The sequence below is a fragment of the Vipera berus genome (assembly GCF_964194415.1).
Source record: "Vipera berus genome assembly, chromosome: 12".
Taxonomy (NCBI): Eukaryota; Metazoa; Chordata; class Lepidosauria; order Squamata; family Viperidae; genus Vipera; species Vipera berus.
Window position 1 is genome coordinate 10,865,381 of NC_138215.1, and position 17,804 is coordinate 10,883,184.

At 38.8% G+C, this 17,804-nt stretch overlaps 1 protein-coding gene across 1 annotated transcript in view; it reads left to right on the forward strand.

Annotated features, from left to right (window-relative positions):
• AGBL1 (AGBL carboxypeptidase 1) overlaps positions 1–17,804 on the forward strand; it is a gene marked incomplete at both ends in the record, with an annotated part of 353,471 nt that overhangs the window by 322,594 nt on the left and 13,073 nt on the right. The window lies entirely within an intron of this gene.

Sequence of the window (17,804 nt, forward strand, 5' to 3'; positions counted from 1 at the left end):
GTATGTACAATATGTGTACGAGCCTGTGTAAATTGTCAAAAATGTGAAATCAAACTCAGCCAGTGGCCAAGTAAGATTATTATTTTTTTGTCTCAATGCATTCGTCTTCTTAATGATTCCCAGATGTGAACTTTATTAAATGCTTCCTAGTGATGGAGAATTATTGTTTTATTTTATTGCATTTTAGCCCACCTTTCTCTATGAAAAGTGTTCACTTGCCTTTACAGGTCTATGTCAATTCGCCACAGCCAACTTGCCATGGCCAACTCATTGCAGAACAACTCACCATAGCCAAGTTGCTGTGGGACAACTAAGTTGCAGGGCAAGAGTTACACTAATATCAAGGAAACAGTGGAATAGAATCATCAAGGAAAGGATGTCAAGGGAGGGACAAACATGAAAGGTGAATGAGAAAAATTAAAATATTTTTTTTATTTATTTTAAATAATTAAATTGAATTGTTAAATTGTCCCATGGAGAGCTGGCAATGGCAAATTAATTGTCCTGCAGTGAATTGGCCACAGTGAGTTGACTGCAATGGATTGTCCCATTCTGTGCCTTTACAATAGCGTTGGGCAATACATGCCAAGAAATTGGTACTTAGAAGATCGTGGCTGGTTTATAAGATGGTGATTACATGCTTCCTGATTTTGCAACACGTATGAAGATTAGAAGATTAGAAGAAATGGAGGAAGTGATTCCATTTTAAGATGTGAAGTCATGCAAAAGTGTTATGTGAAGTGTTTTGATCTGCAGTGCAAGATTAAGTAATGTACACAATCTCTTGATGGGTGTTCATTGGGCAATAGCCATCTGTACATGAATAAATGTGAAGTTAGCTTTAATTTCATCATAAATTCATACAAGATGTCACTGGTCACATCATCCAGGTTATAAAGATTAATCTGGATTTGATCACAAGTAATAACATGAGTTACAGAATGCAAAATGTAGAAATTCTACTGAGTCCAAATAGAAATGATACTTGTGTGAATACTAAGCAAGATGAATGGGTTCATTTCTTGAAAACTCACTCAAACTGAACCCCGTTCAGGAATCATCTCTGAGTTAGACAAAAGAGACAAAGTACATGTGATACATCTGACCCTAATGTTTTCATGTTTGACATCTTTCCTTCAATCCTAAATATAACACTATGGTCCATATAGTTCACAATTAAACCTTCAACACTGGAGGTTTTTAAGAGATTGGACACCATTTGTCAGAAATGTTATAGGGTTTCCTGCTTTCTCTTCCAACTCTTCCAATTCTGGTGTTCTGATTCTTTATTTCACAGTGTCCAAGTGGAAGACTAATATATATGACATGTAAATTGCATAGCTCAAGGACTACAATCAGAAGATGCTTTGAAGCTGGTGATTCTATAGCCATTATGACAATTGGTAGAGCAACATCCAGAAATGTGTCTTATCCTATGAAATATTTTTTTAAGGAGACTTCCAGCGGCATTATCATAGGATGCAAAACTAAATTATCTTTGAGTCTGATACAGTATAGCTTTTCTGATGTTCCTCTGTGGTGACAGCAGATTTTCAAAAGACTCCTCTCAATAGAATAGAATAGAATAGAATAGAATAGAATAGAATAGAATAGAATAGAATAGAATAGAATAGAATAGAATAGAATAGAATAGAATAGAATAGAATTTGGAAGGGAACCTGCATGTCATCTAGTCCAACCCCCTATCCAAGCAGGAGGCCCTACACCATTTCTGACAGATGGCAGTCCAGTCTCTTCTTGAAAGCATCCAATGATGAAGCACCCACACCATCTGAAGGCAAACTGTTCCATTGGTTGATTGTTCTCACTGTCAGAAGATTTCTCCTTATTTCTAGGTTGAATCTCTCCTTGATCAGTTTCCATCCATTGTTCCTTGCTGGGCCTTTGGGTGCTTTGGAAAATTGGTTGTCCCCTTCCTCTCTGTGATGGCCCTCAAATATCAGAACACTGCTATAATGTCACTCCTGGTCCTTCTTCTCACTAGACTAGCCATGCCCAGTTCTTGCTACCATTCTTCACATGTTTTAGCCTCCACCACCACCCCAATCATCTTTGTTGCTCTTCTCTGCACTCTTTCTAGAGTCTCAAAATCTTTTTTTATAGTTTGGTAAGCAAAACTGGATGCAGAATCACAAACTGATTTTATAATAGAGTATGGCTTTCTGAACCATTTTAAGACTGTCAGATGTCCTCAACTTCTGCTGCTGTGAAAATATCCATTTGAAGTTGGATTGTATCAAATTATGGGGGACGAGGATAGCTACAGAGAGATCTTTGCAAACCATTACTTGAGGATAGAGGTTCATGCTTTCTGTGATCCTCCCTGAGGGACTGGGTCCCAGAAATAGTGTTCCTTGTCTGGCCTTCAGATGCTGTGTTCTTATGTCAAGAAGCAATCTTCTTTTGACCACCTGTGATCTATTGCCATCCAGCTTCATTTTATTCTATGTTCTGCATAGAAAAATAAGGTAGAGATGAGCAATCTGACTTCAGATGATACTGATCCAGCAAACCTCTGAGCAGCTGGCAATGGGGAGTGTGAAATTCACAGAAAGCAGCAACCTTTCATTGCAGTCTTTAAGTGGTAGAAGGTTTGATGGTGTGTTCCTGACCCAATTACAATTATATCTCAGGTAATTCCCTAGCGGAACTAACTTCCTATTAAAAGTAGTTTCCTTGCCATCTTTTTACTGGTATCTCAAATGCATTTTGGAAAATGGGGGCTTTTGCCATCTCAGTAATATTTGCTTTTCTCCACTGAATTGCAATTACTAGATTTAATCAGATCATTATTCCACCCAGTATTTGGGTCTTGACAGTTAGGCTGTGGAAAATAATTGAATTGGCTTTACCTCAAGGTGAAGCTTCTTGCCTTCCCTGTGTGTGTGTTTGTGCATTGTGTATTTTAAAGAATTATGAAGCTATTGAAGATTTGGGGGAGGTGAGTGAGTGATTCATTGACCAATTCAATTCTAGTTGCTTGACTCTGATCTCTTTTTCTCATCATCACAAAATCAGAGGTCAAGAGCCAAGTTCTCAGTGCCGAGCTCTCCACTTCCTGAAGCTCTCACTTTTAGTGCTATGCCAAGACTAAGCCTAGTTTTGTTGTTGTTGTTGTTGTTGTTCTTATCCTAAGTTGGTGGTAACACATGGTTGGCCTGGGGCTCTGAAAATGAGAAATTGCTTCAATTGTTCTCACTCTCTGACTCTGGCCAAGGTTTACCCAAGAATACTATGTGCTGATGGCCGGATGACTGCACAGAAGACAGAATAATGAGGTCTGAAGAGTCTTGGAGGTCTTCTAGACCAAACCCTGATTCAAGCAAGAGACCCTCTACCATTCTGGATAAATGGCTGTCCAGTCTCCAGTGATGGAGCATCCACAACCTCTGGAGACAAGCTGTTCCATTAATTAATTGTTCTTGTGCCAGGAAGTTTCTCCTTAATTCTAGGTTGGATCTCTCTTTGATAAGTTTCCATCTGTCGCTTCTTGTGGTTTGGAAAATAGGTTGACCCCCTCTTCTTTGTGACAGCCCCTCAAATACTGGAAGGCAGATATCATGTCTCCCCTAGTCCTTGTCTTTGTTACACTAGACTTACCTACTTTCCACAACTGTTCATCATATGCTTTAGCCTCCAGTCCCTTAATCATCTTTGTCGCTCTTCTCCGTACTTTTTCTAGGCTATCAGTGTCTTTCTTTATATCATGGTGACCAAAACTGGGCACTATATTCCAAGTGTACAATATAAAGCTGTACTACCACTTCATATGACTTTGATACTATCCCTCTGTTGCTGAAGTCTAGGATGGAAGTCATCTTGGAAAAAGGTATCTTTTCAGGGTTTCCATCTTACTGGATATCAAATAATGTATATTTCACATTAAAAGGACAATTAGGGCAAATCAAACAGAGAATGATCTCTTGCTCTTTTCTGTAGTTTTCCATAGCAACACTTTTAAAGTTTTTTTTTTTTAAAAAGAATTGCTATAGGTAAGAAAATAAAAGCTGCCGGCTTTCTTGGTGCACAGAAATGAAATGTTAAAGCAGGATTTGGTCATCTTTAATTGACTTAGAAGAAGTGAAAAAATGCTCTGAGGAAAAAAAAAGGAAGGAGAGAGAAATATTTTGCATTTTTACTGGGTTTTGCTTTGTTTCTTGGATGCACCACTTCTGGAGATCAGCGAGGAGGCTCAAGAGAGAAATGCAGAGTTAGATTGCTAAAATGCGAGTTTAGGCATGGAGCAACCTCTTGAGGCAAGAAGAAATGATGGAGTTTTTTATTTTAATGAAGGTAATATAATGTAACAGAATTCCTTATGAGTCCCTCGCCTGTTATTCCAGCCCTTTTTAAATGAATCAAAGCATTTCTAAGTTTGTTTGTTTTTTCAGTCTCTCTGGGAATTTTTGTTTGGCCAAAGCAAAGGACATGGGAGAGTTGTGGACACATGTTCCATTTGGGCTTTATAATTAGAAAGCCTGATGCGGGCAAGATGTACAGTTCATCCAGCCAGCATCAAAGTGGGACATTGATGGTCTTCATAGATGCCAAATGTGGGCTTCTATTAAAAGAAAGAGCACATAAAGATTCTATTAAAGAGCATGTACTTAAGATGCCAGTAGGGAAAAGGAGGAAGGTGTGACATGCTGGCATAATGGATTAAAAATACATGCAGCTGTTAATGGAGCATAATCAGAACAGTTTTCTTCCCTTAATTCTTTAAGATATTAAACTGTAGGTAATGTCAGAGAGATTGTATCTTTGATAAGTAACTGCAGCTCACCTCCATTAATCTCAGTGGTATGCTGTGTTTTTTTTTTCTTTCCTTTTTTTTAATCATAGCCAATTTCTTTCCTGTCTCTCCATCTCTTTTATCATTAATGATGAACATGCTCTCATAATCACTTGATCTGGTTTTCTTCTTCCTGACCAGAGTCTTTGAGCCTGTTCTGATTTTCCCTAATGTATTTCAAGGGTGATGCTCTTTTTTAAACAGCAGGCACTCTGTTTAAAGAGCCTCTTCTAAATGGTAGAGAAGCGTTTTTATTACACATCCCAAAGAAAATGCAGAAGGGCTGTATTCAGCCATCTGAGTTTAGGTGGGTCTCACAAAATTTGGAGGATAGAATAGTCCTCCTTCAGATTGATCAAGATTGGCATCCATTGTAAACTGTCTCAAAGTCAGCCAACTCCTTTCCCACCATCTATACTCTTTAATCATATAATTCTTGCAAGCGTGGCTTCAGTTGCAGGGATTCTTTGGCATTTCACAATCTACTGGCCCTAAGGAGCTGGGAAGGTGTAGACAGATAATTAAGGATTTATTGGAAGGAGTATCTTAGGCTTTTATATCCAAGGTCCTGCTTTGGCTTCTCTCTTCTAAGATACTAGCTTCCCACCTAATTACCTATAACCAGCAAGTTTCATAAACCTCTTTCTGTCTCACAAGTCCCAAAGATGGTTTCAGGAATAAATTTTTGGTACTCCATTTGATACCTTTCTCTAGATTAATAAGGAACCATTTATGAGATGATGATGATGGTGGTGGTGGTGGTGGTTGTGATAATATCCATTCAGTTGTGTCTGACTCTTGGTAATTCTGTGGGCCAGGTCTCTCCATGTCTTCTGATTTTGCACTGCTTCTTGGAAGGTTATCTATGTTCTGCCTGGTGTCAGCTTTGATGGTCTCCAGCCACCCTGTTCTTGGTTTCCTTTTGCCACCAATTCTTCCAAACATAATTGCTTTCTCTAATGAATTCCCCCGCATGACATGATTAAAGTAAGTGAGAAGCAGTTTCATGATTTTGCATTGATGGTTGCAAAGCAACTGTGGATCTAATCAAACACATCATGTTCAATATATATCCACAAAGTTTTTACAAACTAATAAGGAAATAGCTCCATCTGAAATTGTTGCCGGATTACTCCTAGTAAACATGTCCATGCTGACTTCTGATTGCCTATATATTGTGTTTAAGGTGCTAAAACTGCGTAACTCTGGTGGTGCTTATCATTAAAACTTAACATTGCCATCTTTTGCCAAATACACTCTTTATGATGATGACTGTGTTCAAGATCAATTATCCCTTTTCCAATGGGTTTTGGCTTAAGAAACTTGAATTCTGGTTAGCTCTGCCTGTTAGGCTGAAGCTCAATATTTTTGTTACACAGGATTGTTCAACATCTCTGAGCTCTGAGTATGTAATTTGACACGTATGAAATGCAGTATTTTTTTCAAGTTCCCAAAGATAATTATGAAAATTTTAATTGGTCTGGGTCCTCCCTTTGAATCAAGTCTGGGTCTAAACTGAGATCCCAGATATGTCCATTTAAAATCTTTCATGGAATTTCATATACCTGTTTGAAACCTACACATGATTGAGAACAACTTCCATATAGTCTGGAGAAATTAAGCTCAGCTCAAAGGACCCTGAAATCTTTTGGGGGAAATCTTAAATCTTGGTTCCACAATTTCCTTCTGAGACTGGGCTCACAATAGCGCATATTCAGTAGATAGAAGGAATCTCTCCAGGAATTTACAAAAAGCAAGCCAAGAGCCATAGCTTCTCTTACTGGGAAGAAGCCATGTGGTTTGAAGACCATGGAACTCTTACTAGCACATCCTGATGATTTTGATCAAGGATAAAGGAGCAGATCATCTTAGAGAAGATCAGATGCTAGAACAGCATGAGCCACTTAAGCAAACAGCAATGCATGAAAAGCAGCCACCAAAAATGGTTGGCTCTATTTTTCTTAAAACGATTCATAAGCACAGAGAAGAAGTTTGGCTTTAAATAAGGTAGGGAGGGAAATGACAGGAGAAGAAGTGGACTGGACCAGACATACACCTTGTGATGCAGAAATGAAAGTTTTGAATTATGACCAGGTTTAGAATTATGATGTTGTAGACATACAGTACATACATACAGTACATACATACAATACGTACATACATACATACAATTTGACTTCCACAGAGTCATCCTGACATTAATGAAAATTTATCAAATGTTTGTTTGTTTTATTCAATTTCTATAGCCACCAAATTCTGTCATACAGTCATGAGCAACAAAACACATCTAGTTCCACCAATATGCAGGGTGACCTATACACATGCAGCCTGACGGAAGAACTGGGACACAAATACTATCTGGATTTATCTGCTCTGGTGGTCTGATCATTTAAAATGTAGCGAGAGGGACATGGGAAATTGGCTGCAACACTGTCCTAGACCCTGTGGTGGGATTCAGCCAGTTCGCACCACTTCGGCAGAACCAGTAGCTAATTTTTCACTACCCAGGCCCAGAATGGACTTCCAGAAGCAGCATCCACACAGAGAACCGGTTGTTCACCTCTTTGAATCCCACCACTGCCTGGCCCCGTTCACACTCTATAAATGTTCTGCATTCTTGTCTCAAGAGAAATAGAAGAATCGGCCATTCCAGTTAATGGTTAAAGAACTGCGCCTGATTTTGTTCAGACAGCAATTCTTTTTCCCCCCCAGTTAAGCTAATATTACTACTAGGTACAGGCAGTGAATGAGAAGAAGATGAATAAGATTTCCCCTTGCCATTTCCATTAATGTTTTCACAATTCTTAGCTAATAGAACTCGTGCTGTTTTTGTCTTGAGCTTTAGAGTATTCTTTTCTGCATTATTGTTATTAGTTCAATTCTTCTGTGGAATCCAGAGCTTGAATTACAAGGAATTGAATGGTCTCTGGCCCCTGATGACTGTTTTTTGAGAATGCAGCAAAAGGCAGAGATATTATTATTATTCAAATTAATCAAGCACTGAGGCTTTGGGATATCGTTTAATATTTTCTATAATTTTCATCTTGCAAGAGTTGCTCAATACTCCTCACATTTGTGATATTCCAAAATAACATTTTAATTTTAATCTATGTCACATTTGCACATAGCTACCCATATTATTTTTTCTGTCCTGTTCAGCACTGATTTACCAAATTGGAAAACCTCAGTTTTAATATGTATTTGAATGCATAGTTCTCAGTTCCTCTTCTCTTAAAACACAGATTTTTAATTTCATTCTGGAATGTTTATTTCGAAATGCTTTTTGATTCATTGCTTGAGCTGGGAACTAGATTGAAACAGTCTAGATGTGTGAAAGGTTTTTTTTATTTGACTCAAGAACTTGAGAAGATGATGGTGTGATTTTGGTTTTTTCCCCCTTTATGGATAATGTTATTGTTCCTCCAATATTATTCTAGCTCTCTACTAGTAATTCATTTTTATAGTTGAGAGGGGAAAAAACCAGAGTGTTTCAAGATGAAAAAAACTGGCTTTTTGCATTCACAAAACAGATATTTTTAGAACAAAAAGATGCAGCCATTGTAACGTTCTGCATTTCGGACTGCAGTTGATGCTAATGCCTGATATTTTGCTTGACAGCTTGTTAGTTTCTTTCAGTGGGCACCAAGAAAATACTTTGTATTTTCCATATTGCTGCCTCTTCCATTACAAGTTTGTATCTGTTTTCAGCTGCTGGACATTAAAGAAAACCGCATAGCATTGTGTAACATAGCATCTCTTTTAAGAGAAGCTCACCACCTGGTGATTTCATGGAAGTGTTCATGTGCCTTGTGGTAGTAGTAATTATTGTTGTTAATAGCATAGAAATAGTTTGCTAGTGACTTGTTTCATTTTTGTTTTGTTTTATTTTTGACTTCTCAGTCTACTTTACAGCTCTGCTCTTGCCTGATTATTTCCCATTCTATGGATGGTGACAAAGGATAGATTAGTCAGAGCTGGAAGGGATCTTGGAGGTCTTCTAGTCCAACCCCTTCACAGGCAGGAAACCATGTACCATTTCAGACAAGGGGCTGTCTAATATCTTCTTAAAATCTTCCAGTGTTGGATCATCCAAATCATGTACATCTAGAAGCTGCCTCCTGTTGGATAGCACTGGAGCACCATAAAATATGCCAAAACCTTTTTTTTTAACCAGGGGTTGCATTTTCTTATCGTTGTCCCCCTTAGCCTCATTCTCATCATCTCTACCCCTCAGGGATACAGAGAACATGATGGTAATACTACATCATTGTAATGCCCAGGAGATGTATTTTCAAAAAGTGGAGCATTTGAAAGGCTTTAGTTGTTACAACTTGTGGCATCACAAATTGTCATTTTGTGCTGACTTTTGCCATAGATTGCAATCTATGAGATGTCGTGTGCAGCTGTGGCTTGCAGATTGCCATCCACTCAGGCCGTGTGTTAAAAGTGTGAGGAATTATTGTTTTAGTTTATATTTGATTATGCAAACAAATGTGACTGTATCAACTAATTACATCTGAGTCCTAAGTCAAAACAAAGCAAAATAGTCAAGAAAGAGAGAAGGGAAACCTATTAGTTTATGGAATTCTACTGGAGGGCTATTTCTAACCCACCTATATATTAGTGAAGGCTGCCCAAAATTCTGGAATAAGCTAGAATTTAATAGAGAGTGATTTCATCTTTTTTTTCCATTTTCACTCTGGAGTCATGGAAATAACACATGCTTTCTTAGAACACTGTCACACTGCAGCCTAAGGGCAACACAATGCTCACGGACAACAGGAGAGCAAGGGCTGTGACATGTTGCTTTTGATGTACCCTGCACCGCAGAGGTGCAGCCAAAAGATTCTAGCATTTGTGACAGATCAGGCAGCACACTTGAACCTCTTGCTGGAATAAATGACCTGCCTGTGTTGTTGTTTTTTTTCCAAAAGGCATGTAAACTCAAGTTGACAAGGCAGGATTATATTGTTACTCAATGTAACCCAGCCAGATCCAAGCAAGTTATTAGGACCAGACAAGAGCTGCCACTATCTGTCACCTCAAACAACGTTCAAGGTAAATCCAGACATCCCTATTCAAAAATAGTGTCTTACTTTATTTATAAAAGGTGTGTTTTTAAGAGCTCGTTTCTGAAGTGTAGGATCAAAGGAACATAAATGAAAAAAATATCACTTAAAGTAGGTATAAAACATCAAACCTACGTATTTTGATCAACAGTGGAGACTCTCCATAAACCTTTTTTTAAATCACTGGCGCTGCTGATGGACTTGAAAATGGGGATTTTATTGCACTGATATTGCAGTTCGTGGCTTGCTCCGAGTTTGTGAGGTGTCCAGCCTCAGTCAGGGATGTGGGAATTATTGCATCTGCACCTGGGTTGTTTTTTTTTTTTGCTACTTTACTTTCCCACACTGTCCTTGAGTTAACATCATTTGAGATCTTTGGAGAAATCTTCCTGCTCGTTGTGAATTATGGATGCCTCTTTAAGGGATTTGCTAAGTTTCATCACTGCTTGTGTTCAGGTACATAATTAAGATTCTACTGCTATCCTTCCACAAAGCTTTTCATTTTCTTTCCCAAGTTGTATAGGTTTTAAATTCAATTACAGTGCTTCTTTGGACAGTTTGGGTTTCACTTCATTCAGCTGTTTGGTTTTAATTTAAAGAAGAGTGATGTCCCCCCCAAAAAAAAAATCATGGGAAGAGTCAAACTAAGTCAGACTCATGGATTTTCTAGTCCAGGGGGATCTTTAAAACTTGTGGACTTCAACTCCCAGAATTCCTCAGGCAGTGAAGGAAAAGGATGTGTGAAGCATATCAGAAGGAACTCTGCCTAGTTTTCCAGAGAGTGAAAGGACAGAAGGGGAGTAGTACTTCACACTAGCAAGAGTCTGTTAATATATTTTTGCAATAAAGTCAGAGCTAGTGTTCACTGTGGGGCTTTTTGTCTGGACTACCATAAAGGTGCTGGCTAGGGAATTATGCAAGTTGTCTTAAAGTTTCCAAATTTGGAGACCCCCTACTCTAGTCCATCATGCTAACCAACTAGATCTCTCTTACAAGTCCATACGCATTACGCTGTGTGAAATGAAGCCCTTCTGCTTTCTTTCTCCAGATTTTAATATGGAAAACCATATTGGCTCCTCCTCTGACTAGCAGCTAAAGGTCAAGGTTCCCCCGCACATGTGTGCTAGTCGTTTCTGACTCTAGGGGCCAGTGCTCATCTCCGTTTCAAAGCTGAAGAGCCAGCGTTTGTCTGAGGACGTCTCCATGGTCATGTGGCCGGCATGACTAGATGCTAAAGGCACACAAAATGCTGTTACCTTCCCACCGTAGTGGTCCCTATTTTTCTACTTGCATTTTTACGTGCTTTCGAACTGCTAGGTTGGCAGAAGCTGGGACGAGTAACAGGCGCTCACTCTGCTATGTGGCACTTGGGATTTGACCCGCCAAACTGCCAACCATCTGATCGACAAGCTCAGCGTCCTAACCCACTGAGCCACCGCGTCCCGACTAGCAGCTATGGGTAGCCTTATCTTTCACCCCAGCGATAGTGAAATAAGTGCACAAAAAGTATATTCAGAAAGCATCCGAGAATGCATGCAAACCCCGGTAAAAGCTCCAATAAGCAACGCTGCCATTTTGTAAAACGGTAGAGGGAATCTAAACGGGTTAGCGCAGCCGGTTTTGGTGGGCAGGAAAATTTGAATATTCAGCACCGTAACTGAAAAGCCCCTTTCCTTCTTCTCTTTTTGAAGATGACACAAAATACAAGTTCTGATAGGTTTCTTTTTAAGTAAATAAAATTCTCAGCTGAAAAGCCAGCTTTCAACTCCCAAATGTAACAATGCTATCAGCAGGGCTTTTTTTGTCAAAGAACGCTCAGAACGGAGTTCCGGCACCTTTTTTGGATGGAACCTTGTAGGGTAGGCAAGGCAGGTTGTATGACATGTGTGAGTTCCGGCACCTTTTTCTTTTACAAAAAAAAGCACTGGCTATCAGGATGATGCTGGAGAGAAGCAATGCTTCTCCAGCTTATCATTGGGGGTCGGGGGGAGAGTTGTGTTTCTTCAAGCAAAAGGCAATTGATTTTTCACTGTCTTTTTCTTTCTTTTTTTTTTTTTTGGTTCTACCTTTGGGCAACTCACTGCCCTTATCCTCCATAAAAATAAAATAAATCTATGACTGGATACCATGCTTTGCATTCGATCCTCAGGTAACACCAGCAGTTTATAGCTAGCACTGAGGGGATATCTTTTCCCAGCTCCCATATAAGATGAAATAGCTTTTTCCAGGTAAACAACAACCATAGAAGAAAGTGTTTAATTGTAGCTTAATTACAATCACTTACCAGAATATGTTTATTTAAATGCGGTGTAATTATAGTGAGACCTTGATTTAATCACACCGTATCTAACACGATGTTTTCTGCTCCCTCCTTCCAAGTCCCCCGTTCAGCCAACGCAATCTTGCCTCAGAAAAGTTGAAAAAAGAAGCAAAGCCAGAGCATACACGGCAGAAGAGAGAAGAGGAGAAAACTGTATCTGGCATCGTGTTTTGAGTAGGAGGCTTTTGCTTGGAGAAGCAAAACAGGCACATACGAAATTGAGTTTCTCGCTGGCAACTTTGTCAGCTGTGATTGACATTCGGAAAGCTGTTAGGATTGTGTGAGGTGCTTGGTGACAGAACTGACTGCTTAAGGAAGTGGTGAACTCTTTTTCATTAAAAGTTCTAAAGCCAAGTAGGGGAAGCTGCCTTCTGAGAGCAGAGCAACAGCACTTAGCACTTAGACTTATATGCCACTTCACACTGCTTTGCAGCCCTCTCTAAGGAGTTTACAAAGTCAGTATGTTGTCCCTAATAATCTGGGTCCTCATTTTATTGACCTCAGGAGGATGAAAGGCTGAGTCAACCCTGAGTCAGTCAGTGGCAGCGGGCAGAGTTAGCCTGAAATACTGCCTTCTAACCACTGTGCCACTGTGGCTCTTATGTCATAGTGGAGCTTCTAAGGTGGACTACAAAAACTTTGGAGGGATGGTCAGTTGTAGAATTGAATAATGATAGTTGTCTGAGTTCAGAGTTGAAGAGGCAGAATGGGGTTCATTCCTTTTTTCCCCCCAGATGTTCAGTGCTAGGCAGACAAATGTCCATCTTTGGAAACTAGGTAGAACTTCTACCTAGCTTCTCATGAAGCCACATGAGAAGCTACCCACATCCCTTTGCCTTTATGTTACTCCTCATTGCTATTTGTTTCACCATTAACCTTGCTCTTACTTGCTCTTACTTACGTCTTCCAAATGCAGAATGGAAGAGGAGACACTCAGGTCTGAAAAACAAGGTGTGAAGCCTACAGTAACTTGTGCGCTCTTTGCTCAAGTTCATTTCCTTGCGCCTACTATTTCCTATGACAAAAGCTAATTTAACTGGCACTTTTAGAGGTAGCTGTCACAGTCCAAAGAAGTCATCCCAGCTGCAGGATCTTCAGTTGCCTAAGCTGAGGTAGAACATTACAGAAGGATTCTGGGGTCAGATAAAGAAATACCATGGAGAGGCACAGTAAAAAGTTTTGGGTAGATATGTGAGTTAGGTAATGCAAATATAGGGAGATAGATATTGGAAAGAAATCGAAAATGATTTGGAAGACAGCAAATATCATGAACAGATGTTTCACAGGGAAGGGTCTTGCTAGATAAATACGTACACTGAGAAAATGGATAAAGCTATTGCTTACAAAGCAGGGAGAAAGGCTGTGCAAGAGATGCTGTTAATAAATAAAGGCCATAAATAAATACAGAAGGTAGATTCCCCAGTTCCATGAACATTTAACATGGACACTCACACAAACTTTCAAGGTCTGGTCCAAAGAAGTAAACCAAGCAGCCTATAGGCATTAGTTTAATTGTGCTGTTAAACATATAAGAGATGTTAGCTGAGGCAGAGAACAACCGTCTAGGTCTAGGAGGATGTTTCCAAGCTCTCCAGACCTGATGAATTTAGATGGTATAGTAAGGAATGACATATATTGCTTTCTATAGAAGGGAAAGCTTGTTGCAAGATGCTAAGGTTAACTTGATATTTAAGGCACTATGTGTTTGTATGAAAGAGATTGTTTTCTTTTAATCTGATTTTTTTTAAAGGGGAACATATTTTGAACATACACCCATGCCCAAACACCTGGAAGGATAGGCCAATAGATAGATTGAATAAAAATACATATGGTTAGAGAATATACAGTTCTCAAAATTAGACCATGCATGCAGGTGGGAAGAGAACACGAGTTCAGCAGAATTAAGGATGTTCAAATTATTCAAAACATCAAGGCCTTGTTTGATCACTGTAATGAATAATAAGCATACTGAACGATCCTTGGTGCTCTCTGAACTTGCTTGTTTTCTTGCAGATATTCCATTACCCTAACTAGGTAACATCATCCATGCTGATGATGTTACCTAGTTAGGGTAATGAAACGTCTGCAAGAAAACAAGCTCAGAGAGCACCAAGGACTTCTCATTTCAACCCTGAGTTACAAATATTCTCCTTCATTAATAAGCCCACCATATTTATGCATGTGCATTGTGGAAGCCTATCTATCTATCTATCTATCTATCTATCTATCTATCTATCTATCTATCTATCTATCTATCTATCTATCTATCTATCTATCTATCTATCTATCTATCTATCTATCTATCTATCTATCTATCTATCTATCTATCTATCTATCTATCTATCTATCTATCTATCTATCTATCTATCTATCTATCTATCTATCTATCTATCTATCTATCTATCTATCTATCTATCTATCTATCTATCTATCTATCTATCTATCTATCTATCTATCTATCTATCTATCTAATCTATCTATCTATCTATCTATCTATCTATCTATCTATCTATCTATCTATCTATCTATCTATCTATCTATCTATCTATCTATCTATCTATCTATCTATCTATTACATTCCTACATCCCTATCTCACCTTCAGGCCTTTTAAAGCAAAATAATAAAATGTGGTATAAAAACATAAATAACAACAAAGATAAAACAGAGTTGAGAATTAAGATAAGGTTAAAATATTACAGATTTTAAAATGTGCATGCCTACAAAGGGGCTTTTGGTGATGAAGGCTGGAGAATTTCCAGAGCTTCAAACCTACCTCAGATAGAACCTCACTCTTCCTGGGGTGAAAGGAAACCAGCAAGCTGACTTTTCCACAGCTTATAACTTTTCTCTGCATGGTCACTCCACAAATACACCGTGTCAGATTTAATGGGGCTGCTGTTCAGTTGGTTAGTTGTCTAAAAGCAAAACAAATAAAAAAGTCTCCTGGGGCAAGGTGGGTTATCAGTTTATCTCACAAAGCAGCCTGTCAAGCAAGCACTGCCAAGGTGATTTGAGAAATCCATATTTTAGATGTTACCTTAAGCTCGAAACTTTGTTTGAAAACTTCATATATCTTTCCGAGCAGCAGAGAGCAAACCTGAGTAAGATCAGATAGCTGTTCAAATGAAAAAGTAATGCACTTGAGGGATATGAGATGCCACTTTGAAATGGAAAACAAAATAGCGCCCCTTCATAAAAAAAAAAGCTCTAAGATTGACAGGACAGATGCAGTTATTCACCAATATTGTAGGTCACTTTTCTTAAGTATTACTTCTCACTTGGGGTTCACAAAAATCCCAGTGTGGCAAACAATGCACCCCACTATTCTTGATCCCCCAAAAAGAATCAAACCAAGAGGCTCATGTGACAATGTTCAGCTTTTATAAAAGCATTCACTTCTGAACAAATAATCTGGAAGAATTGTTCATCTTTTTAAAAACATTAGAACACAAGGTCAGCTCCAACAATGAAGCTGGAGGCAAGAGAGGTTTTTTTTTTAAAATGTAGCTGGTTGTACCCTGTGAAAAAGACCTATTAAACTCAAAATGATGTGGTAGTTGACTTTATTAAGATCTAGACAAATCCATCCGGTGGTATTTTGTTAGAAATATACTAGATATAAAAATATACTAGATGTTTAGTAAGGATGAACTCAAGTCACAGTTGACTCTTGGTGAGGTCCAGGTTGTCCTCAACTTAAAATTATGATGTGAGCCCAAAATTTATGTTGCTAAGTTACCTATTGGTTAAGTAAATTTTGCCCCATTTTACAACCTTTCTTGCTACACTTGTTAAGCGAATCATGGGTTGTCAGTGAATCTGGCTTCCCCCATTGACTTTGCTTGTCAGACGGTCACATAAGAGGATCACTTGACCCGGGACAGTGCAACCAGCATAATTATGAGTTAGTTGCCAAGGGCCTGACTTTTGATCATGTGATCATGGAGATGCTGCAACAGTCGTGTGAAACACTGTCATAAGTCACTTTTTTCACTGCCGTTGTAACTTTGAACAGTCAACTAAATGAACTGTTGTAAGTCAAGGACTTCCTGTACAGGGACATAGACATGGGCAGGGATATGTTATTTTTCTTAGCAACCATATGGAAATGATTAACACTGATTTGTTCCAGAATATTTTTTTTTTCAGTTAGTCCACAGCTTTGGGATTTCTTTTCCAGTCCCAGTGATTTTTTTTAAGGACCAGCTGTTGCTCCATTAATTGGTTCCACTTTCTGCTATTTGATCCTGCAATAATTCCCATGAAGGTTTCACTTCCTTTTATCTGCATAACCATGAAGTTGGGCTCAGAGAGACAAGGACTGGACCGAAGGCATCCAGGGTAGAGAATAATGAAGGTAATTTTGATGGAGAACTATTAATATTATCAGCAAAAGTGGCTGAAACATCTTTAGGTCCCAAGCAATGAGGTAACATTCAGAAGCACTTCAGTCAGATACTTCCCTAATTTACTGGAATGTAAGAAGTGAAAAAGGTACAGCATGGTCAGGCTAAGCAAGATTCTTTTACAACAGCCAATCTCAATAAATATTTTTAGTCTTCCAGTGGAGTTGATTTTCTAGTCTGGTCGATCTAGTGGGACTCACACTCAGCAAACTTCCAAGGCCCTGAATGTGCTGTATGTAGTCCTAGGAACTAGGACCCCATAACTGTGATTATTTTACCATATTTGTTTTCTGCATTTATATTTTGTTGAGCCTAAGTTTGTTCTATCTGATTTCCAGTTTAGTTAACATGGGGAGTTTACTCCACGGCCTGATCCATATGCAGAAGTGATACCAACCTGGTGTGGGGAAGGAGTCCTGCACACAGTTTTCTGAAAAATCTTACTTGATATTCTGAATACCCAGGAAACCGATGGGAAATTATTTACGTGTTTGTCTTCCACTAAATCCTATCTTTCATATAATCACCAAACAGAGCTTAAAGTAGAGCAGAAAAAATTCTCATGAATTTTTCCTACCAATTTTCATTGAATGGGATGAAAAAGAGAATTTGTTTTAAAAATGCTTCCAAAGGAGAGGAAAGTTTTGGAGAAAGCCTTCTGTGAAGAGTATGGCATTCTTATAGTTAGGAAATGGCCAATTAGTCTACATAAGAATTCTGTCTTTCTTTCCCCAAATCATTTTTCAAAGATCTGCAACTAAGCAGTGCTCCCTTGCTTCCATTAAATTCTGATGGAGCATCTCAGGAGAGACATTTCCAGTAATGATTCTCTTATACAATTAATAGGGGGTTCCCTCCCTTAAGAAGTTGCTGGAGAACGTGTCCCAAAGGTGCTTTTTCAAAAGGCAACTGGACTTTTGAAAAAGCACCTTTGGGACAACCATGACCTGGATGACTGAGAATCTCCATAGACATATTGGAGAACTTCTTTCCCTGGAAGAATTTGGAGAAAAGATTTACCCAATTTCTCTGGGGTGTTTGGTGCTCTCTGATCTTGGTTGTTTGCTTGCAAATGTTTTGTTGCCCACCTAGGAAGCCTCATCAGAGCTCAACAGTTCACACCTGAGCTACCTATATTCTCTTTACTTGGAACTTACTTTCCCTGCATACAAATGTGGTAAAGAATTTCAGAAGC